This window comes from Adiantum capillus-veneris, chromosome 1 (assembly GCF_014529385.1).
Source record: "Adiantum capillus-veneris isolate H3 chromosome 1, ASM1452938v2, whole genome shotgun sequence".
Classification (NCBI taxonomy): Eukaryota; Viridiplantae; Streptophyta; class Polypodiopsida; order Polypodiales; family Pteridaceae; genus Adiantum; species Adiantum capillus-veneris.
This window is the reverse complement of record NC_140931.1, coordinates 48,097,482-48,122,076: the sequence shown is the minus strand read 5'-3', so window position 1 is coordinate 48,122,076 and position 24,595 is coordinate 48,097,482. Positions and strand designations below refer to the sequence as shown.

At 42.1% G+C, this 24,595-nt stretch overlaps 1 pseudogene; it reads right to left on the bottom strand.

The window, feature by feature from the left end:
- Nucleotides 1-15,693: 15,693 nt before the first annotated feature.
- Nucleotides 15,694-16,872, bottom strand: LOC147464672 (pentatricopeptide repeat-containing protein At1g19525-like; annotated as a pseudogene).
- Between the last annotated feature and the right edge of the window lie 7,723 nt (nt 16,873-24,595).

Here is a 24,595-nt window from a genome sequence, read left to right as displayed (position 1 = left end):
ACCAGCAAACCAACCATCATTGCAGGCATGGCTTCGACAGAGTGCAACAATGGAACCAGACCGAAACCGAGATGGTTATCAAGCTGCACGAGGGCTTAGGGATTTGCAAGAACCACCACTCTATTCAAGGTATCAGGCAGAGAGTAAGCCAAAGACTCAAGGGTCAACAGAGCCTGGAGGACCACCCATGGAACGAGTTCGAAGAGAAGAACCACCTCCAGCGAGAACCGTTAGAAATTATGGCTTAGGAGCACCATTGGGAGAGGAACCAGCCTATTACAAAAGGCCTGATGAGGTGTATCGACTACGACGGGGATCCAATGATGAGGTTTGTGGACCGTTGAAGAATTAGACCTTCTCAAGTGCAAAAATGGGTAAACAAGAAATACACAAGAAGCAGAGACCCAAGAGATCATGTAGCAGCCTTTGTGCGTGTAATTAGAGCCAAAGAGGTGTTAGATTTTCCCACCCAATTTGTAGGGTTTGGACTAAACCTAGAGGATGATGCTGCCACTTGGTTTGACTCTGTAGAGCGTAGAGACTTTGAGTCAATGGAGGAAGTGTTTGACGAGTTTATCGAGGAATTCTTTCAAAGAGGAATAGCTCATAATACCGTCTCACAGATCCATAAATTCAAACAAAAAGATGGAGAATCTGTACGAAAGGCAGTCCTAAGACTAAAAAGATATGTTAAGTTCTGTCCTGTTGAAGAACTGCCAACTCAGTCCAGACTTATGCTGATATTCATCCAAGGAATAAGGAATGCAAATCTCCAGAAAGACTTACATATGAAGAGGAGCACGACGTTGAATGAGTTGACCAAGGAGGCTCTGTACCTTGTGGACAATTGTGCGGTCTACAAAGAAGGGGAGTTCAAGGACCTTGATGACGATTCTTCTTCACAGCAAAGTGGAAGCAGGTCTTCTAAGACAGCACCGAAAGGAGAAGTAGAGGTAAACCAGGAGCATCTCGTAGATGAAGTGCTAAAAAAGATCAACTTGTACACCAAACCCCAGGCTAAACAGCCCAAGTGGTGTGCTATTGAACAAAAATGGACAAACCATGGGACCGAGGAATGTTATTATAACAAGGGATATGTGAGAGAGAGACCTTACACTCCCCAAGCTCCAGTAGCTTCCCCTCAAGTTCCATTGATGCCTAGATATCAAGCAGGCAACTTACTAGGACCTGTAGGTGTAGAAAGACCACAACCGGTGTTGGGACAACAACCACCCCTACCAAGATTACCACCAGTTGGTATAAGATACACACCAACAATAACTGAATCAGAAGAAAAGGCTTTGGTGCCTATGCATGCATATTATGAAGATCCCAATGGATATGCGGCAAACCCTGTCTATTATCCACCAGAAGAACCCTCGACACCAGAACCATGGACCATGATAGGGAATCAAGGACCACCAACTGCTGCACAAGCCGCGGGAGAAGGAAGATATAGCCTAGATGAACGAACACTGATGTTCATAGCCAATGGAGGCATGGGTGGACAGAGACATGCTTACCAACAAAGAGGAGCTCAAGGAGCACCTCAACAACCCAAGGGACCCTGCTACAAGTGTGGAGGAGACCATTGGTTGAGAGACTGCCCTCATGATGAAATCATTAGAGCCAATGCGTATTGCCCAGAATGCGGAATTACTCATTTGATTCCCGATTGCCCTAAAAACCCGAGCAAAGGAGCAAAAACCACCTTGAACATGTTAGAAACAGTACCTTCCAGTGGAGGATCGGAAAATGAAACAATCATACCTATTCAGGCGGTAACACGGGCCCAAGCCCAAAGAAGAACGAATGAACCCATAGTTGAAGAACCAAAAACCGATGCCCAAAGTTCAGAAACGAAAAATCAGAGAAGCACTTGGAAAGCTAGAAAGGCGCGTAGGAAAGCCAGGAAAGAACGAGAGCAACTAGCCCTATCTGAGGAGTTGAAACATACCAAGGACAAATTGGAGCGGTTAGAGGATTTAGCTAGCTTAAGCTCACACACCACAGCAGCCGTAGCACCCAAGGAAATAGCAGAGCCCAAAAGTGCAGGATTAGGAGGATCTGTACTGGCAGACAAGGTAAACGAGCTGTTGGATGCGCTTCTAAAAGCTTATGAAGCTCGACTTAAAAAGAACCAAACCCAGGAGCAAAGGTGGATGACTTATCCATATGCAGAAATAGAAAAGCAGATTTTGGATATGTGTAGAAAGATGATCGAGACGGCTCAATCATTGATGGAAGACCCGCTGGGTAAACCGGCAAATTGTCATGAAGCACCAGCTCCAACCCCTATCCAACCAACATTAGGGAAACATGAGGAAACAAAGGAAAGACTCACTAATGACTATGAGTCTAGAGGAGAGCCTATCATAGTGCCAAATACCACCGATGGGGCAAGTGACGGGTTCCAGCCTAAAATATTGCCAGAAATGGGTAAGGACTATAACGGTCTAAATGAATTGTGGAAGCAAATCCGTGACGCCAACGAGGCTAATAGGATGAGTAACCACATGACTAGCACGAGAAAAGAAAAGAGTGTGATCTTACCTCCTATTGAAGAATTTGAGGCAAGATCTCAGATGAACTTGGAGATACATTCACAAGGGGGAGATCAAGGATCAATTAGTTCGGGGCACAGCCAACCAGACTCTTTGAGAACTTTACCCTCTTACCTGGGAGAGTACGAAGCTAAGTCGGAAGTGAGAGCAATCCCATCTCAAATACTTTCTTCTAACAAGGTGATGGATTCGCAAGGATTGATTGAGTTGTTATGCACTTCGGTGGCATGCACAATCACGTTAGCAGAACTCCTAAGGTTACGGCCAAACATGTGGACCATTGTCGAAAATGCCTAGAAAAATTTGGAGTGAAAGAACCCCCTTGAAGCTACAAGAAGGGATCAGAGAGTTGGACAGGCCTCAACTAAACACTAGGCCAGTACCATTGAATAAGGTTGGAGAATATTGCGAGGGAGAAGACGGAAACACCACGCTACCGGTAGAATTCCAAGGAGTAGTTTCCAAGGCTATTCTTGACAGTGGAGCGGGGGTTGCAATCGCCACCAAGGAAATCTGGAAAAAATGGGGAAAACCAGCTTTGAGGGCTACCAGAATGAAACTGCAATTGGCAGATGGGTTCATGGAGAAGCCTTTAGGACTCTTAGAAAAAGTGATTGTCACTTCTTGCGGAATCGAGTATGAGCATACATTTGCAATAGTCGATTTCGACAAAAAGAACAATTATGATATCATCTTGGGACGACCATTCATGCGACAACTGAAGATGGTCCAAGATTGGGGTTATGACCACATATACCTCAGACATGGAGAAACGACAACTAAAATACACCTGAAAGACCATAGTTACAAAGATGTCAACCAAACACTGGTGGAAGAGTTTGATTCAGCTACAGTAGCAGGATCAGAACTACCAGGATGGTTAGGGCAACCAAAAGAGCTATGGATGTGCGGAGCTTCACATTGTGGAAGCTTAAGAAGAGAGGAATGCGTCTTAGAAAGAGCAATTGAGGACAAGGAGTATATTCCGGAACCTTTCCCTGAAGATGCCTTGGAACTCTAGAATGGGAACACATACTGGCAACATTGGATGTCTGTGCCATTACCGACAGTCCAACAACAAAATTTTGCAATAAGGATGGCTATGATGTGTTACCCTATTACATGGTAAGCGTTGTACCAGAAAAGGAGACGGTAGAACCACCAAAACAAGAAGAGTTTTACAACTTCTCTGAACAATTGGAAGTAAATGATGACGCAGATAATAAGTGTTCAAACACCTCAAGTGAGCGTGGAAATGAATCCGAGAATATCAAATTTTATGATTTTGCTAATCAACACCCTAGACGCCAAGAACGCTATAGGAGGAAACAAGCAGGAAACAAAGCGAGAGAGAACCTGATGCCCAAGATAAAAGGTAAAACTCACTATTTGATGCTTGTACAATCAGAGGATTGTGTAAAAGATCAAATATCAAAAAAATTCTCAAAAATCAAATAGAACGAACGTGAGAGGAAATAAAATAGGTACGAAAAGCTAAAACCGAAACAAAATCACAAAAATCTGAAAAATCAAAAAAAGAAATAACAAAGGACCAAGAGTGGACCAAACTGGAGCGTAAACAAAATACCAAGAACTGAAACGGTCTTTGAGAGAGATATGGACTACGGAAGAAGATAGTGATGGTAAAGGGGAGTCAGAAAAGGGAAACATGAATGTACCATCACACTATCGAAAATTTACTATTCGGGACAGAAAAATCATCATGACACCACCAGTCAGGGAAAGAACCAACCAAGAATCTTACGATGGGCCTAAAAATGCAAAAAAGATAGACCTCGCGGAACCAGGTGAAAAGCCTCAGCCAGTCAATATAGCTAACGATTTAGAGCTTGAGGAGGAATCACAACTAACACAACTTCTCAAGAAGTATAAAGATGTGTTCGCTTGGTCCTATAAAGACCTCAAAGGAGTTGATCCATTGATATGCCAACATACAATTCCTTTGAAATCGGATGCAAAACCTAGCAAACAACGTCCTTATACATATAATGACACATTTGCTAAACGAATCAAGGAAGAGATTGATAAACTGATGGAAGTTGAATTCATCTATGAGATCGAACATACAGATTGGGTGTCACCAATTGCGGTAGTTCCCAAAAAGAATGGAAAACTACGCGTGTGTGTAAACCTCAAGGAGGTGAATGCAGAAATCATAAGGGATAATTATCCCTTGCCAATTACAGAACATGTACTTGAGCGAGTGGCAGGGAAACGGGCTTATTCCTTTCTGGATGGGTTTTCAGGATACAACCAACTGGCAATAGCAACGGAGGATCAACACAAAACAGTGTTTGCCACAGAATGGGGGATTTATGCATATCGAGTTATGCCATTTGGTTTAACTAATGCACAAGCCACTTTCCAAAGGTTAATGACTCATGCATTCAAGGAATACCTAAGAATATTCATAGAAATTTACATGGATGACCTGTGTGTACACTCTCTTCTGCGAGAGGAACATATGGATCATTTGCAAAAGGTCTTTGAAAAGTGCTGGACATATCGAATCTGTCTTAACCCGGAAAAGTGTGTATTTACGGTTAAGCAAGGATGAATCTTAGGATACATTGTCTCAAGAAATGGCATAACCACAGACCTAGACAAAGTCAAAGTCATTGTAGACCTACCCAGGCCTACTAATGCGAAACAAGTGCAATCCTTCATGGGGCACTGCGGATATTATCAAAGATTCATATACATGTATGCAGTTATCGCACAACCTCTGTATCGTTTGCTAGTCAATTTTGAGTGGACCAAGAAGTGTGAAACTTCATTCCAAAAGCTGAAAGAAAACCTTATATCAACACCTGTACTAAAGGCACCAGATTGGGAAAAGATATTCCATGTGCACATTGATGCTTTAGCATATTCCATTAGAAGTAGCTTGCAGATCCCCACTAACTCACCCTGACAAACTTCACGTCGGGTTCACCAAAAAGTGTGTTAAAGAGTTGGCGGTCTTGCCAAGAAGGCGTCGGACCTCTAGTCGTGAGGGTTTGTGGGGAGACTGTGAAGGCTTTCACTTAAGCAAGCTTAGTGTTTAGAGCAAATACATTGTGTGTAGCCATTGGAATCTTACACGTAGACACACACATATGCACACGTGAAACCCTCAAAATAAAACAAAGATGAAAACATCAAGGCTTTGATCGTATCTAATCAAAGGTTAGATGAAAGGGTTCACTGATGCATTTATAGTAGCAAGTCCTTGTGCTCCAAATAGACTGCGAATGGTTCTTTGACATTGTGACTTAGTGCTTACAAAGATGTAGATGTTTTGCCTAGTGATAGGAGTGAGCCGTGTGTACAAGTCTTCTTGGTTCATAGTAATATTAAAAAAGCAAGGCTCAACCCCTAGAGGAGAATAAATGTGTGCACATCGAAAGAATTAGAGTAGCCTAATAGTGGCAAAATAAGAGGACGTGGAGAAAGAAGAATTTCTCGCAGTCTTTCCGGCCTAAAGAGTAACACAATTCTCCGTTGGAAGTGGATTTTATGGCTAATACAAAAATTAATCCTAATATTTTGCACAAAGTGAAAGGGTTGAAAGGTTACACCATTGGGATTATACATCTAAGAAAGTTTAGAAAGCAGTCAAACAACACAAAGACCCACACAAGCTCAAGCCAAAGAAGTGAAGCACACCTCAAGACTTTGTGGTCTTGTAGCCAACTTGATGAAGTAGAAGATGAGTAGTAGTACCCAACACCGTTTGCGAGCCACCAACAATGTGTCTTTATCGATGAAATAAGGTTGCATAGAGTGTATGAGTATTACAAGTGAGGAGATAGAAGGCTTGAGACATGAGGTAGCAAGCTCAAGATGTGTTGTGTTGAAATTGAGAGAAAGTTTCACTCAAGGAGATGTCTAGGAGGTTGGGTGATGGCTTGATAGAGTTGCTTGATTGTGGGGATTGCTTGAGCGCTTGATTGCTTGATGGTTTGCTTGATGCCCAAGTGAGGGACAAGAGGCTCTATTTATAGGTGAAGTTGCCCTTGAAGAACATATTTGCTTAGAAATATCCAAGGGATTTGTGTGACAAGTGTCTATCTTTTCAAAATATCTTGAAATTATCTTCAAAGTTTCTAGATCTTTCTCTTCAAGAAATATCTAGAGGTTCTTCTAGATCTTTCTCCAAATATCTTCTCCTTGCCGCCACATGTCAAGGGTTAAGCCTCCAAGAGTTGTTGAGCTATGGTGGGAACATTTGCATAAAATATCTTCATAAATAATTGAGAGAGAGCTTTGCATACATCATGGATGACATCAAACAAACTCGTAACCACTTTTCTAAGGGATTTTTTTAGGTCCATAATCACTCCAAAGTGCACCTACTATGTGTAGAATGACACCTCATGGGGTATACTGTGACTAAGGCCACTTTTGGCTATGCTACACATGTCATATGCCACCTAGGATGCCTAGTAGATAGGAGGTATGTTTTATAGGCTTATTTCATCATGGCTCCAAGAAGAGGTTCACAAAGAAGCCCGGGATCATAGTACGAAGTCCATTCCGAACAAGAGTGACACATCAGACTTCGACTAGCTTTTTGCATGCTAAATAGAAAATGCATATACTTATGCACACTTAAGACATACACATAAAATCCATAATATTGTAGGGCTTAGCTTCCGTTCCCACTATGCACGTGCCACGGCACGACACTGCATAAGGAGGAGCATGAGATTCATATATTCCTTTCTCATGGAGTGAGTTAATAACTCATAGTCTATTGCGATAGAGAAGATAACCATCTTGTAAAGTAAATGGTTCCTCTTTCTTCACTAATGGAAGGGCTAAAATCACATCTCTAAAATTGGGATGAATAGCATACTCATCTATCATAGAAGATAGATCATTGTGAGTTGCTATGGAAATTGTATTCACTCTCGGTCGTCTTGAGAGTGCATCGGCTACTTGATTATGCTTGCCAGCAATGTGAGCAATATGAAAATGAAATTGAGAAAGAAAATTTTCCCACCTCATTTGTTTGTCGGATAGCTTGATCTGCGTCATGAAGTACTTAAGACTTTAGTGATCCGTTCGCAGAATGAAAGGAATCCCCCATAAATAGTGCTTCCATGAGTCTAAGGCATGTAGAACTGTGAGGAGTTCCTTTTCATATATGCCTAGGGCTTGCTCAACAGGGTCCAGCCTTCGACTTTCATAGCCTATGGTGTGCCCTTCTTGGAGCAAAACAGCTCCAAGGCAATCACCACAAGCGTCACATTGGACCTCAAATGGCTTTGAGAGATCCGGTAGTGTAAGCACACGTTGAGAGATATGCTTTTCTTTAACCTTTTCGAAAGCATTGTTCTCCTTAGCAGACCATGTATACCTAACGCTTTTCTTTGTTAGGTCATGTAATGGTCCCGCAATTTGTGAGAACTTTTCTATGAAGCGTCTATAGTATGCACCCATACCTATAAAGCTTCTTAGTTCATGAAGATTCCTTGGTTTAGACCATCCTTTTATACCTCTAACTTTGATGGATCCATTTGGACGCCATCTTGAGAGATAATGTGACCTAAATACTAAATCTCTTGCAAGAAAAAATCACTTTTCTTTTTATTAACATAAAGTTTATTCTCTCTTAGAACTTGAAATATTACCTAAAGGTGTTTCTTGTGTTCGTCTAATGAATTAGAGTAGATGATAATATCATCAAAGAATACTCCAGTGAAGGTTCATTGAGGCCTGAATAGCTTCTCCATCAAGCGCTTGAATGTGGTTCGTGCATTGGTCAAGCCAAAAGGTATGACAATATATTCGTAAAGACCAAACGTAGTGCAAAATGTGGTTTTTACAATGCCTTGATCAACTATCCTTATTTGATGATAGCCACTTTTTAGGTCAATCCTACTGAAGTAGGTCGATCCTTGTAGCTTATCAAATAGGTCTTCTACCCGTGGAACGGGAAACCTATTCTTGATAGTGATCCTATTTAGTGCTCTGTAGTTGACACACATACGATATGTGTTGTCTTTCTTTTGCACTAGTAACACAGGTGAGCAAAATGGAGATGAGCTAGGCCTAACCATGCCCTTCTCAACTAACTCATGCACTTGCCGCATAATCTCCTCTTGTTGAGCTTGAGAAACTCTATAAGGAGGTTTGTTATGTGGTGAACTTCCTAGAAGAAGTTCAATTGCATGGTCATCATTGCCTCATTTAGGAGGTAGTTCACAAGGGATGTTGTTAATAAATACATCTTGAAACCCCTTGAGAAAATTGGATAACTCTAATTCTTTGTGGTTGCTTTTATTTTCTTTTGCTAAAGCATTAGGTTCATTTTGAAAATCTTTAACAAAAATGCATGTACACAAAAATAGAGCTCTTTATTGACTTATTGAAAGGTTGCTTTTGTACACTGGGTATGGTGTTACCCATTTGCTTAGCATCTATGTACATATCTTTTCCCTTGAGCCTAAAGTAGATTCTCCTTTCGGGAAATTTAACATTGATAGCTAGGCGATCAAACCATGGTGCCCCTAGGATTACATCCTCATGCTTGAGAGGAGAGATAAAGAAGTCCTCTTTGTCCACATAGCTTTGGACATGGAGCCTCAATTTCCCAATTAAGGGAGTAACTGAAGCTTCTTGCCCCTTGAAAGCACCCTCTGTGGGTAGGACATCTCCCATCTCATAGGTTTGTATGCCTAGCTTGGTGGCCAACTCTATAGATATAAAATTGTGAGTAGAACAAGGGTCAAAGAGAATAAAAGCATCGTGTTCTCTTACCTTTCCCCAAGCATGGCATAGAGGAGATCCTTTGTGGTGAGTTTCCTCCTCTTGGATTTCAACCAAGGTAGCTCTAGGAGGCTCATGGCGGGTGTTCTTTTGGGGACAAGCACGGTACTCATGCCCTTGTTTGCCGCACTTGAAACACTGGTTATCCTTGCAATAACGCTCAAGCTCTTTAGGGGAGAGTTTTTTTTTGCCTTTGTAAACTCCCTTCTCTTTAGCTTTGTTGGAATTGGCCTTAGGAGACTTTTGGACATTGTCCTTCCCCTTAGGCTCATTGGAACCCTTGTTTTCCAAGGGCTTAGAATTCCTCTTAGCCCCTGTTTGGAAATTGATTCGAGAGGCCACCATAGTATGGTGTATTATCGCCGATATGGTGCATGGCCTTTGGGAGTTGACATACTCCGCCATTTCTTCGCTTAAGCCCGCACAAAATTGTTGCTTTTTCTCTCCAAAATCCAACTTTTTGAAGACAGTGGCTTTGAGTTGTAGGTCCCAAAACTTGTCTACATATTTGTGGATGGATTCATAGGGAGAGAGCTTCAAGCTTCGCCATTCGGTGAGTACTTTGTATTTGGCATCGGTGGACAAAAACTGCTTCATAATGGAAGCTCTTAAAGCTTTCCATGTTTGTGGAGCTTCACCGTTGGCCCGTAGGCTAGACCACCATTGCCTGGCAGACTTTTGAAAGTGCATAGCTACATGGTGTAGCTTAGAGGACTCCGTGAAGCCCTCATCTCCGAATGCCTCATCAAATTGTTGGATAAAGGCCAAGACTTTGTCTGTAGCACCAAAGGTGCCATCGTAGGTAAGGACTCAAGAGATGCTCTTTCCTCCCTCCTTGAACTTCTTGAGCTTGGACGACCTCTTCCATGAGGCATAGGATTTCCTATGGCCTCTTCTTTTTGATGGTTCAAAGGTTGCACCATCACTTTCTTCAGAAGGTGAAGAATTTGTTAAGTATGGAGCCTGATTTACCCTTGTAATTTTCTGTGGTAAAAGCACACATTTGTAAAGCCCCCATTATGAGGAGAAGCCATCCTCCATGAAGGAAAATCACTCACCGGAAACCAAAATTTTCACGGACAAGAATCAGGGGAAACTTTAAAGTTTTCGCCGGAATATTATGGCCGGATGGCGGCCGGAAAGTGGTCGAAAAACAACTGGTCGGTTGGCCGGTGGCCGGTATTCAATGGCCGGTGGTCGGAAGTCAATGGCCGGTGGCCGGTGGCCGAATTCAAAAGCGGACTTGTCTTCTCAAGGGCGGCCACACATGGGCGGATTGGAGGGTCTGATTTGGACTTATTCGCACAAGGGCGGCTACACATGGCTGTCTCTCATAAGAGAGGGTAGCCCTTTTGGCCTATAAAAGGAGGCCATTTCTACACACATTTCATAGTGTGAAGTTGATGCAACAAGGTGAGTGTGAGGTGGTGAGAGTGAAGCAAGGCGGGAGCTCCATTAAGGGTATAATCCCTTTGTAAACTACTTCTTGTTTTGTAGTACTAAAGCCATTGAGTGGCTGCTTTCCCATGGACGTAGCCCACATTGGGTGAACCACGTATATTGTGTGTACTCTCTCTCTCTCTCTCTCTCTACTCTATAATCTCGTGTATATAAATATGTCTCTCTCCATTAAGTAATCTACTCAATTATCTATTTAGCTACGTCTTATTTCCTAACAACTGGTATCAGAGCAAGGTTTGCTCGTAGCTAAATTATCTCAAGGACAGGATTCCTTGAATTGAGTGGGAGTTATGGTGGAGGAAGGGAAGCTCAAGATTGAGAAGTTCAACGGCAAAAACTACCAACATTGGAAGATGCAGATTGAAGACTATCTCTACCAGAAGGACCTCTATTTGCCACTAGGCGGTCTTGCGAAGAAGCCCGCAACAATGGCAGATGAAGCATGGATTGTCCTTGATCGAAAGGCAATGGGAACAATCCGGTTAAGCTTGGCCTCAACGGTGGCCTTCAATGTTTCGGAGATGAAGACCACGGAGGACTTGATGAAGTCACTTGACGACTTCTACAAGAAACCATCGGCATCCAATAAGGTATTTCTTATTTTCGCCGGAATATTATGGCCGGATGGCAGCCGGAAAGTGGTCGGAAAACAACCGGTCGGTTGGCCAGTAGCCAATGGCCGGTGGTCGGAAGTTAATGGCCGGTGGCTGGTGGCCGAATTCAAAAGCGGACTTGTCTTCTCAAGGGCGGCCACACATGGGCGGATTGGAGGGTCTGATTTGGACTTATTCGCACAAGGGCGGCTACACATGGTTGTCTCTCATAAGAGAGGGTAGCCATTTTGGCCTATAAAAGGAGGCCATTTCTACACACATTTCATAGTGTGAAGTTGATGCAACAAGGTGAGTGTGAGGTGGTGAGAGTGAAGCAAGGCGGGAGCTCCATTAAGGGTATAATCCCTTTGTAAACTACTTCTTGTTTTGAAGTACTAAAGCCATTGAGTGGCTGCTTTCCCGTGGACGTAGCCCACATTGGGTGAACCACGTATATTGTGTGTACTCTCTCTCTCTCTCTCTACTCTATAATCTCGTGTATATAAATCTGTCTCTCTCCATTAAGTAATCTACTCAATTATCTATTTAGCTACGTCTTATTTCCTAACAGAATTTGAGGAAGATGGAGAAGAGGGTGACCTCTTTCTCCCCTTTATCTTGCCTTGATCTTCGTTGTCTTCACCAACACTTTCATAAGAGGAAGAGGATGAAGAAGATGGAGAAGAGGGTGTCCTCTTTCTCACCTTTTTCTTCTCTTGCTTTTTGTCATCCCTCTTTGAATTATGGTGTGGAGAAGTGTGTGATGGTCTTCTCCGTTTTGGAGGGGATGGAGAGCGTTTAGCCCGCCGTCTTCGTAGAGCCATCTCCATCGAGGTGGCGGGAGACTCACTCCTTTCTCATTCCTTCGGTGAAGGCTCTTGAGTTCTCCTTTGGGAAGGAGATACATCATCAAGAAGTGAATTCTTGAGCCCTTCATATGGATCCTCTTCTTCTTCCCAAATCGGAGAGAGGCCTCTTTTAGAAGTCTCACCAGGAGGCTTCCTAGGTGTTTTGTCGTCACGATGGGGAGCTTGGAGAACCCCATGAGCACGGAGCCGCCGTTACACTTCACTTTAGAGGAATGGATTGCCCATGGCTTGTTGAAGCCTAGAAACAAGATAGTTAACAAGCATCGGGGCATCATATAGTAACCTGCTCATTAACAAAATCAAATTTATCAACATTAATTTCACTCTCTTTACTATTGTCAGCCAATCTAACAACTTTTAGGTGTAAACTTTTTTGGTGTACTTTGGCACTTCAAGCCCTAGTTGCTACTCCTCTTAACCCCTTTAGAAAAAGCACTCAAGCTACTGTATCCGTGGCTCGAATACCATTAATTGCAAGGAATAGAAGAGAGGGTCATTCAACACCAAAACAGCACCGGCTCCCCGGCTCCTGTCAAGCTTCTAATAGCTCAATAGTGGTTAAGTTGTAGGCAAGCCCCGTAGGACTCCACTATTAAGACCATAGCTCTCGACGGTGATGCCCCGTTAACTGCATGAAGGCAAGCGCATTGCAAGGCTGAAAAATCCCTATTCTACTTACTCACATGAAATTAATAATACCAACCATTTATAGCTAGCTTGAGGACCTCCCTTCTTGAGAAAGAAAAGAGAAACCTTGTGCTCTAATACCAATGTAGCATTTAATGACCTAGTAACTTGTGTGTAGCGGAAAATAGCATGAACATCGTGAGCATTTCATTAGAATAGATTCCTAATGCGAATAACAAGAGTGCTTGGGTGAAGAGAGCAACAAAAAGCACAACACCTTGTTAGATAGCATGAACAATACTTCAAAAGAGAGAGAAATTAAGCTATTGACAACAGTTGAGGACGGGATTTACATGGAGCCGGTCCCCCCTCCAAAAGACTTTGTATTATGGTTTCTCCCATCAAGAGTACAATTCTTTGTGTTCCTTCAATACTAGCTAGTGCAATGAAGATGGAAACTTCATGCACCAAGCAAAACACTTATCAAACACAACATCAATTCCCTCATGGTCTCAGACCCAAGACCTCACACACCTTCGAAGACGGTGAGAGCTAGCCGGGGGTATGAGAGTAGATTGAGAGGAAGAAGGAGTATTCTTACGAGAAAGATGTACATCTCCTCACATAATCACTCATATTAGCATAGCTTCGCTTAGTAATTAGCATGGTAGAGGAGATGAGAATGCATTGAAGCTTGGCTCTTGGTTGGATTTGCATCACAAATCCAAGAGTTGTTGATGTAGGCCTCCCTTCTCACAAGCTTGGAGTAGGTGATAAGCTTTCCATTAAAGCTTGAGAAGAGAGAGAGAGAGAGTCGTATTTGCTTCAAGTCACTGGAAGGACACCTCAACGTTTCCTCTGAGAAATTTCGATATTTTCCTTTCCATATTTCATCATTGGATAAGGGCACGTCGATGTGCCCTCCCTGAGATTAGACTTCCAATTGTAAATTTATTTTTTGGAGGAGGGCATGTCGGCATGCCCTCCCTGAGATTGCTGCAAATTTATTGCTTGGAAGAGGGCACATCAACGTGCCTTCCCTGAGATTGCAATTAGACTTGCTGAAATTCAAGATCGCAATCATGCCTCTCTCTTTTGAACGGTGAGATTCTACTCATTAAATTCTCATGTCATATTAATGGCTCACAAACATCAGCAACAAGGTTGCATTGTACCTTTTCTAGGCGCATAATACTTTCATCACCGTTTACGTTCACGCCATCAACCTCTGAATGTAATGAAGCATGTGGGCATATGGCATTGTTATGAACACCATGTGATTTGTCATGTAGGCAACAATTTGGATTTTGCCTCTAATACTTGTATGTCTGTCAACAAAATCAATTTTGGTACAACACCAATAAAACTTATGCTTAACAACCCCCTCGCAGGGCTGCCCCTCACACCTGGGGGAGGTGGGGGGCGGGGCTGGCAATGGCGAAGAAACTAGGATTTTTTACTACACACACACACACACACACAGATCAATTATCATCCACGAAGGTGAGATATGACCTATGGGACCGGAAACAAAACATTAGAGAGAGGTCTTCAAAGCGAGGGGGTTGTGAGATACATCTCAATTAAGGACTGGGTGTCCATCAAGGGGAAAATAAAAGGAAGATAAGTTGAATAAAACCTATGGAGAGGAACCCCCCCCGCCCCCCGCCCCCCCAAAAGAACGAAGTGCCACACAGAAAAAGACAAACTTGAATAAAGATGATGCATTGTGTGCAACTAGCAAGGCTAGCACTCAACTGCAAAGTGCGAAAATCATTATGAGAGAATGTGTTTGCATATTGCACATACTCAAAATAAACATGTAATCCCACCTACCAAATTTGACATTTACTTTCAAATTAAACATTTGAAGGTGAGACAACCTCTTAAATGGTGGAAAATTAAATCTAAAAACCTTCAAATATACTCAATATGACTCTTATTTGTAGGTTTTCCAAGTTTTGAAAAACAAGGGTGTGCGTTCGGGCACATGCACGCATCAAAACGAGCAAATACCTATAAGAGACGACCTCTAAAACTGTGGAAAATAAATTTAAAAACGTTCAAATATACTAAATATGACTCTTATTTGTAGGTTTTCCAAGTTTTAGAAAACACGAGTGTGCGTGCACGCGCTTGCCCCATGGGCTGTGAATCAAAGAAGGCATTGGGCAAGCATGATAAAAAAGAACAAAGACCTATAATTAGTTAAAGACGGCGTGTGACTCTGCTACTCTTAAGCCAATACAAGGCTTAGCATTTGTTCAGCCGGTAGTGACACAAGCGAGCGAGAGAGAGAGAGAGAGAGAGGAGAGAGAGAGAGAGAGAGAGAGAGAGAGAGAGAGAGAGAGAGAGAGAGAGAGAGAGAGAGAGAGAGAGAGAGAGGAGAGAGAGAGAGAGAGAGAGAGGGGGGGGGGGGGGGGGGGGGGGGGGGGCAAAACCAAAAATAATGGTATGACAATGACTGCCATAAACATTTCAATAAAAGAACCACATGTTTGCTATCTGACAATCTGGCATGAATCAGGCTTCTCTCTACCCGACTCTTAGTTGATTTCCATGATCACAACTACCTACAACTGTAACCAAGTGATATAAGCATTTCAAACAGAAACGTTGTCCAATCTTTAATAAATATGTGGAATCAATGCACCAACATTTGTTTGCAGATCTCATATATGCACTTTCATTGAAGATATACCTTGCTACTCAAGAAAAGGTTCGAAATAGAGCCCCACTCTGTCATAGCAATAATAAAGACTTCAAAGAAGCTGACATGAAATTCAGAGTGGTGATTATTCCTCATAGAGTTTCAGGTGCCTCCTCCGCATGCTTACTCACACCCGCAAGAAAACTTTTGTTTTCTATCCCTAAGTTTTGTGTTGCTCCTTTTGAAGGCTTGCTAACACCTGCAAGAAAGTTGTCTGCTTGAATTCCTAATAAAGCTCTTTTAACCTCATCAAATGGGGTGAGACCTTGGGCAATCATCCGATCTCGCATGGACTAAGCCTCCTCATGATCGTTGCCATCCAACAATGAAACAATCATTAGCTCATAAGTTGAAACATCAATCTCAACCTCCTCGGCGAGAAGAGCCTTCACCTTATCAACAGAAGTTTCTCTAGCATACACTGAAAAAAGACTAGCGTAAGGTTTGCAATCCAAAACATCGCCTTTCTCTTTGAGGTTCTATCACGATTTTTTGCCTCCTGAACCAAGCCCAGCTTTCCAAACCATCCAATTAGCGTCATCAGAGTCTCCACCCCGGGCCTTATAGCCATGCTTTCTAGATTTAGCAGCACATCTACCGCCCTTTGAAACTAATTTTTTTTCTCGAAGGCAACAATTAGCATGTTATCTGACTCATCTAGAGGAGAAAATCCTGAATTCATCATATCTTCAATTTTCAGGACAGCATATGGTAGCAAATTTGAGTGAATATAAGCATTCATAAGAGCTGAGTAGATATCAGGACTCATTTGTGGCCTTAAGAAGGCATCCTCATTCATAATTGAAAACATTTTCAAGGCCTCTGCAGCTTTATCTTGTTTCCCATAGCCATTAAGAACCATAAGGTAAGTATCAACAAATCCATGTAGCTTTTCCTCCTCCATTTCTGCTAGCAATGTTTCTCCCTCTTCAGGATTTCCAGTTTCACAGTGAAACTCAATCATCTTATCGAATGCACCAAGATCAGGCATGTAACCCCATTGAACGTATTCCATCAAACGTCTCTCTAGCTTTATCAAGCCTCTTCAGTTTGCAGTTCATATCAAGCAACAAAGTGCATGCTACAAAATCAGGGGAAAAGCCCTTATCCAAAGTACTCATCAACCTGTCTACATCATCATAGTGTTCTAAGTTCATGTATTTTACTAGAATTCTTTGCAAATCCTGGCTCAGCTGGAACAAAATCACCACATTGAGTGACACCTTCTTCACCCAAATCCTCTGTATCTTTAAAACTTGTCTCCACCTCATTACTAACTTCACCCAAAATTTGACTACCTATTGGAATATCCTTCTTTTTTGAGACTATTGGTCGCTTCATTTGCTTAGATGAACGATATGGACTCACAGGACTGCAAACACCACAAAGCAATCTTTAGATCACAACACTACAAGCAATTGAATGACTATCATGATGTCTCCCATCCTAAAAAGATTTAAGTTTGGTAGCCAAAAGAATTAAAATAACTAATTAACATTGGAAAATTACAATCTTAGGGAGGGCATGTCGACGTGCCCTCACTCAAGGATGAAATAGGGAAAGAGAAATTCAAGTCATTGGAAAGGACACCTCAACGTTTCCTCTAAGAAATTTTGATATTTTCCTTTCCATATTTCATCATTGGATGAGGGCACGTCGACATGCCCTCCCTGAAATTGGTATTTCCAATTGTAAATTTATTGTTTGGAGGAGGGCATGTCGGCATGCCCTTCCTGAGACTGTTGCAAATTTATTGCTTGGAAGAGGGCACATCGACGTGCCTTCCCTGAGATTGCAATTAGCCTTGCTGAAATTCAAGATCGCAATCGGGCCTCTCTCTTTTGAATGGTGAGATTCTGCTCATTAAATTCTCACTTCATATTAATGGCTCACAAACATCAGCAACAAGGTTGCATGGTACCTCTGCTAGTCACATATTATTGTCATCACCATTTACGCTCACACCATCAACCTCTGAATGTAATGAAGCATGTGGGCATATGGCATTGTTATCAACACCATGTGATTTTGTCATGTGGGCAACAATTTGGATTTTCCCCTGATACTTGTATGTTTGTCAATAGAATCAATGTTGGTACAACACCAATAAAACTTATGCTTAACAACCCCTCGTAGGGATGCCCCTCACACCTGGGGGGGGGGGGGGGGGGGGGGGGGGGTGGGACATTTAATGGCAAAGAAACTAGGATTTTTTACTGCACACACACACACACACACACACACACACACAGAGATGGTCTGCTAGAAAAATAGGTCACTTTAGTGTCTCGGGAGACTTGAGTGTCCAATTATAGAACTAGTGTTAACCACATCGTATGCAACATTTTATCTTTTATGTAGCATTTGAAAATTTTGCTTGAGTGAAGAGTTATGGTTAAAATATACGTTGTTGCCTTTTGCACTCAAGGCAACTTTTTGAACCCCAAGCTCCTTGGAGAGCCATTATATGCATTCATCTGATAGAAAAATCTACTAATACTTGATAAATGTATTTAGATCACCATTATCATTCATGAGTGTGAGTTATGAATTACTTTTTATGTATAGGTTAAGAGGAGTACCATATAGAGTTGTAGGTTTGATGTGAGGTTCATATATGTTCTATGCGCTATTTCAAGGTTCTCATGTCCATAAACTTATGTGTTGATGTATGTTTAGCCAACACAAGCTGTATGGATAGTTTTGCACAAAATGGCTTTCTTTTCACATCATGATTGATCGTATGAGTCCCGCATGGGTGAAATGACATGGTAAGGTGATAATATATTTTGTACAGCTAAGCTTGATTCATTTTGGTATGCTATCAATCACTCCCTCTTTTATGTCATGTATGCATCCAAAAATAGGAAAAATTTGTTTTGCACTTAAGTGTGAATAGTATACTATATGATATCAATCACTCCCTCTTTTATATCATGTGTGCATCCAATAATAGGAAAAGCTATTTTGCACTCAAATGTGAAGTCATACTATACAATTGGTCAAAGTGATGGGGGTATTTTGTATAATTATTAAGGTTATGTGATGATATTAAATGATGCATGAAACCTCAAAGGATAGCTATGGATATCCCACCTACATGTGTGTACTGCTTTCCATCCTTCTATGTCAAAAACTAGCTCTATGTGCAAGGACAATGATGTGTGGTTGTGGTGCATCACTTGTATATGGTTAAATTGTCATAAAATCTAATATCTACCTATTCCAAAAGACTTTCTCATATTGAACTGATCATTTAATATGGGAGAGATAAATAGGAAACAAGAGGTAGAATATAGACATATGCTTACAGATCTATCTCAAGAAGGGGCCCATGGTAAAAGGGTTCAAATAAGAGATGGTCTATCAAAGAGACAGGCTACTAATGGAGCTTAGAATACCTTAGGGTTAGCTTCATTAAAGACCTCCAAAGGTTAGTGTTAAAAGTCCTTGACCTAAGTTAGGGTTGAGCTTGAGGTGGGAACCCAGCCCAAGCTCGAGATGCTTGAGGTGCTTGATTAAGGTGCTTGAGGTGCTTGAGGTGCTTGGACATGCTTGCTTGCTATGCTTGTGGGAACACCCCCTAGTTCAAGGGCTTAGTCATGCTTGATGACTAAGGTGCTTGCTCATGCAAAGTCAAAAATATCCCTACAAGAGCGGGGCAAGCCCTTTTCCTAGGGGGTAGAGATAGAACACAGGACACACACACACACACACACACACACACACACACACACACACAAGGTGAGACCAAGCCTAGAGAGGCACCAAGGACACATGTCAAGCCCCTACCCATGTTACCTTCATGAGGTGCTTGACTCCTATTGGCCAGGCTTAAAAGGGGTCCAATGATAAATTACCACATTTATTTAATTTCTTTTGCATTTATCAAGTCCTCTCTCTCAAAGTGGAAAGGGGGACACTTGTCCCAAGACTACCCTTGTTGCTTGATATGCACTAAGGCTGTGATTGGCCAGGCTTGAGGAGGAGGTCCAATCAAATGCCTAGGAGTGCTAAAAGAGGGGGTCGACCAAGGAAGCATGGGCCTAGATTGCAGGATATACTCACCCACACACACTCTCATTGTGTACATTGCAAGTGCAAGAGCTTCATCTCCTTCTCTAAGCTCCTTGAGAAGTGTGAGCCTAGACTAAGCTTCTTGGCTATGGAGTGCAAATCCAACCAAGACACATGCTTCAAAGCTTGAGCTTGCCATCTTCTTCATCTTCATCATTATTAAGCTATTAAGCTATGCTAAAGAAGAGTGATGATAATTAAGGGAATAGTTCTTTCTCGTATACTACTTCTTCTTCCTCTTCCCTATCCTCATTCTCCGCTAGCTCTCTCCACCTTCGAAGTTGTTTGAGGTCTTGGGACTGAGGGTTGGTCCAGTTAATGCTTTCTTCAAAGGTTATGCTATGTTAGTGGTGCATGAAGCTTTCCATCTTCATTTCATCACTTAGGTTGAAAAGAACACAAAGATTGTATTGTACCAAGTCTCCTTTAATGGGAGAACCTATAATACAAATGCCTATTGGAGGGGGGGACCGGCTCCACATAAATCCGGTCCTCAATTGTTGTCATGTTCTCTAATTCTCTCTCTCTTGCAGAAGTATTGTTCATGCCTAGTTAATTAACTGTTATGTTTATGTTGCTATCACTAATGACGTTCACCCATTATGCTCTCAAGTAATTTCATCAAATACTTTCTCTTAATTCCGCTACTCTACAAGCTATTAAGCCATTTCTATTACATTGATATCAGAGAATTTGTTTTATCTTTTCTTGCTTAAGAAGAGAGGTCCTTAAGTAGCCTATAAATGGTTGGTTTTGTTAATTATATTAGGGTAAGTGGGACTGGGATTTAATACCGGTTTTGTTGCAGCCCACTATGTGGGGTATAGTGCACACCTCGAGAGCTTAGGATTTAATAATGGAGTCTTTTAAGAGTTGCCTACGGCTTTACCATTATTGAGCCATAAGAAGTCTGAAAGGAGCTATCCTCCAGCAACGCTGCTATGTTAGACCCACTCCACTACACTCTATAATTAACCGAATTCGAGCCGTGGGTATAGATACTTAAGAGCCAAAATTTTCAAAGGCTAAGAGGAGTAGCAACTGAAGTTTTGAATTGCCAAAAAGTACATTAAGCAAACATATAAGTTTAATTAACATGGTTGACAATAATCAAGAGAGTAGAATGAACATTGATAGCTTTGATTTTGCACATGAAGGTGTTAATGATAATGCCCCCATGTTTGTTAACTACCTTGTTACTAGGTTGCAGCAAGCCATGGGTAACCCTACCTTGCAAGCCGAAGTTACCCAACAACTTCGTGCTTATGGGATAACCCTTCCTCTTCAACAGGAGAGAGAGCTTAGGAGGCCTCTTGATGAGACTCCCAAAAGAAGACTCTCTCCCATTCGAGAGGAGGAATCCAAGGAACGAGAAAGCACTGAATCCCTAAGTTCATCTGAAGATGTGGCTCCAAGAAGACGGTGGTCTAGGCAATCGCCAACACCTACCAAGAGGAAATCTTCAAACCATAGTCCGTCTCCTTGGCACTCCAAATGGGAAGAGAGGAAACCAAGGAAGAAAAGGGCAAGGAAGAGGTCACCCTCTTCTCCTTCTTCTTCACCTTTCTCCTCTTCTGATGAAAGTTATGGTTATTCTCCTAGAGAATACAAGAGGGGAGGACATCGCAAATCTTACCTTGCCTGGCAAAGGTCACAAAAGCTAAAGAAGTTCAAGGAGGGAGGAAAGAGTATCTCTTTCTTCACCTATGATGGCACCTTTGGTGCTACCGACAAAGTGTTGGCCTTCATCCAGCAATTTGATGCAGCTTTTGGAGACGAGGGCTTCCACAGAGTCCTCCAAGCTACACCATGTAGCTATGCACTTGCAAAAATTAGCTCGTCAATGGTGGGCTAGCCTTCATGGCAATGGTGAAGCTTCAAAGACATGGAAAACTCGACGAGTTTCCATCATGAAGCAATTTCTTGCAAGCGATGCAAAGGACAAAGTGCTGACTGAATGGCGTAGCCTAAAGCTCCTCTCTCATGAGTCTATTCACAAATATGTAGACAAGTTTTGGGATGTACATCTCAAGGCTACTGTCTTTCAAAAGATAGACTTTGCAGAGCAAAAGCAACAATTCTGTGATGGACTACCTGAAGAGATGGCCGAATATGTCAACTCCCAACGGCCCGGTTCTATCACCGAAGTAATCCACCATACCATGGTTTCTTTGCGCATTAATTTCCAACAAGGGGCTAGATGTAATGTCAAGCCCATGGAAAATAAAGAGCGAAATGAAGCAAGAGGGAAGAGCAATGCTCAAGGCTCTTCCAAGGCAACTCCAACAACAACAACAACAACAATCGGTCCAAGGAGAAGGGAGTGTATAAAGGTAAAAACAAACTCTCTCCTAAAGAGCTTGAAGCTTTTCGCAAGGACCACAAATGCTTTAAGTGTGGCAAGCAAGGACATACCTAGCAAAATGAAGCAAGAGGGAAGAGCAATGCTCAAGGCTCTTCCCAAGGCAACTCCAACAACAACAACAACAACAACAATCGGTCCAAGGAGAAGGGAGTGTATAAAGGTAAAAACAAACTCTCTCCTAAAGAGCCTGAAGCTTTTCGCAAGGACCACAAATGCTTTAAGTGTGGCGAGCAAGGACATACCTACCGTTCTTGCCCCAAAAGAAATACTCCTGATGGGACTCCTAGAGCTTCCGCCATCGAAGCTCTAAAAGAGGATGTTCATTGCAAAGGAATAGCTCCCTCCTATGCATGGGGAAAGATAAGAGAGCATGATGCCTTCATCTTGTTTGACCTTGGCTCTATTCACAACTTCATATCAACGGAGTTGGCCACCAAGTTGGGCATTCAAGCTTTTGAGATAGGAGATATTGTAACGGCCGACACAGCTTTCAAGGGACAACAAGCCTCTTACCATGATAGCATACCAAAATGAATCAAGCTTAGCTCTACAAAATATATTATCACCTTTCCATTTTTTTTCTTTCTTCCTTTTGTTCTCCCTTCTGTGTGTGGACTATCGTGCCCTAAACCATCTCACTATCAAAAACAAATTCCCCGTAACTACAAGGCTCTACCTACTTCAGTAGGATTGACCTTAAAAGTGGCTATCATCAAATAAGGATAGTGAATGAAGATATCCTAAAGATCGCGTTTCGTACAACGTTCGGTCTTTATGAAGATCTAGTCATGCCTTTTGGCTTGACCAACGCACCAGCCACGTTTAATCATCTAATGGAGAAGATCTTTAGACCTTATCGTAAATTCACTGGAGTGTTCTTTGATGATATTATCATCTACTCCAAGTCTTTGGAGGAACATAAGCAACATCTCCAAGTGATTTTTCAAGCACTAAGGGAGAATAAGCTTTTTCTCAATCAAAAGAAAAACAAATTTTTCCTCCAAGAGATTCAATACTTAGGTCATATTATCTCTCAAGATGGTATCCGAATGGATCCATCAAAGTTAGAGGTAATAAAAGCATGGCCTAATCCAAGGAATCTACATGAGATAAGAAGATTTATAGGTATGTGTGCATACTATAGACTCTTCATAGCAAGATTCTCTCAAATGGCAGGACCACTACATGACTTAACAAAGAAGAACGTTAAGTATTCATGGACTGCTAAGGAGCAAAATGCTTTTGACAAGCTCAAAGAGACAATGCCTATCTATTTTTTTTTAATGGTTCTTACAGGAAAGCACATGGTGAAGCTTCAGGAGGTGTTGTAATTTATGATCCTCAAGGTGCTTTGGTAATTAAAAGGAGTATAAAGCTTAGGGCACAAAGCAACAATGAAGCTGAGTATGCTACTTTGGAGAAGGGACTCAACCATTGCCTTGAGCTTGGCATCCATCGTGTAAGGGTAAGAGGTGATGCTCTTTTGGTGGTCAATTAAGAGAGGAAGAACAAGCATTGTATGCAAAGGAACATAGGTGTTTCATTGCCACGTAGTAGGTCACATGAAAAGGGAGTGTCCTAAGAAGGAATCTAACAAGGAAACCTCGGTCCTCTACTGCGTCGACTTTTGATGCTACCCCTCAAGTGAATGCTATGAGTGTGGGAGAGCAAGAAGCTAAGCAGGAGGGGATTTTTGAAGAGGATGAACTCATAAAATGTTATGGAGATGTAAATGGTCAAAGGGTCATTGTGTTGTTTGATTCTAGAAGTTCTCATGATGTCATAAGTGAATCTCTTGTGAAACGTGCGCGTCTTCAAACTTCTCCTATTCTCACCCTCCTGGTGCAGGGGTTCTCTAAATGCATGAATGCTTTGATTTTTCAAGAATGTGATGATGTCAAGTTGATCATTCAACAAACCCAATTTACTCGTCGTTTTGTAGTCTCTAAACTTGTAGGATGTGACATTATTTTGGGCATTAAATGGTTTTGCATGTTCAAGCCCATTATCGATTGGGAGAAGCTCATGTTTCTCATCAAAGATAATGTGTTGCATCCATTCCTCGTTCGAGGCGAGAGCAGTATTCCCTCTCTCCCTCTCATCTCGCACGTCCAGGCAAATAGGGAACTACGTCAAAGAGCCCAAGAGGCGGTCATCTATGTCAAGCCCACATCAAGGAACTCGGGTATTCCTAAGAGGTATAGTGAAGGGTTTGTCAAAGTCAATTCTGTGTTTTCCCAGGATCACCATTCCCCTACACACCATCCCCATCGACCTATGGACATTGTCTCCGACCAATTGCATGACGAGGAATATGTAGGTAAATTTTTTTCTCGATCGGATAAAGAGAAGCCAAAACCAAGTGATGTCTTGTTTAGAAGGCTTCACCCTCCCAAGGTATGGTCTTTTGGGTTACCAGTTCTCTTTGTTCGTAAGAAATGAAACTCATTTCAGTTTTGTGTGGATTTCAGGGTTCTCAAGACACGGATGGTCAAATTCTAGAAGTCGAGACCTCACATGGCCATTCCTTTGGAGCGTCTACAAGAGGCACA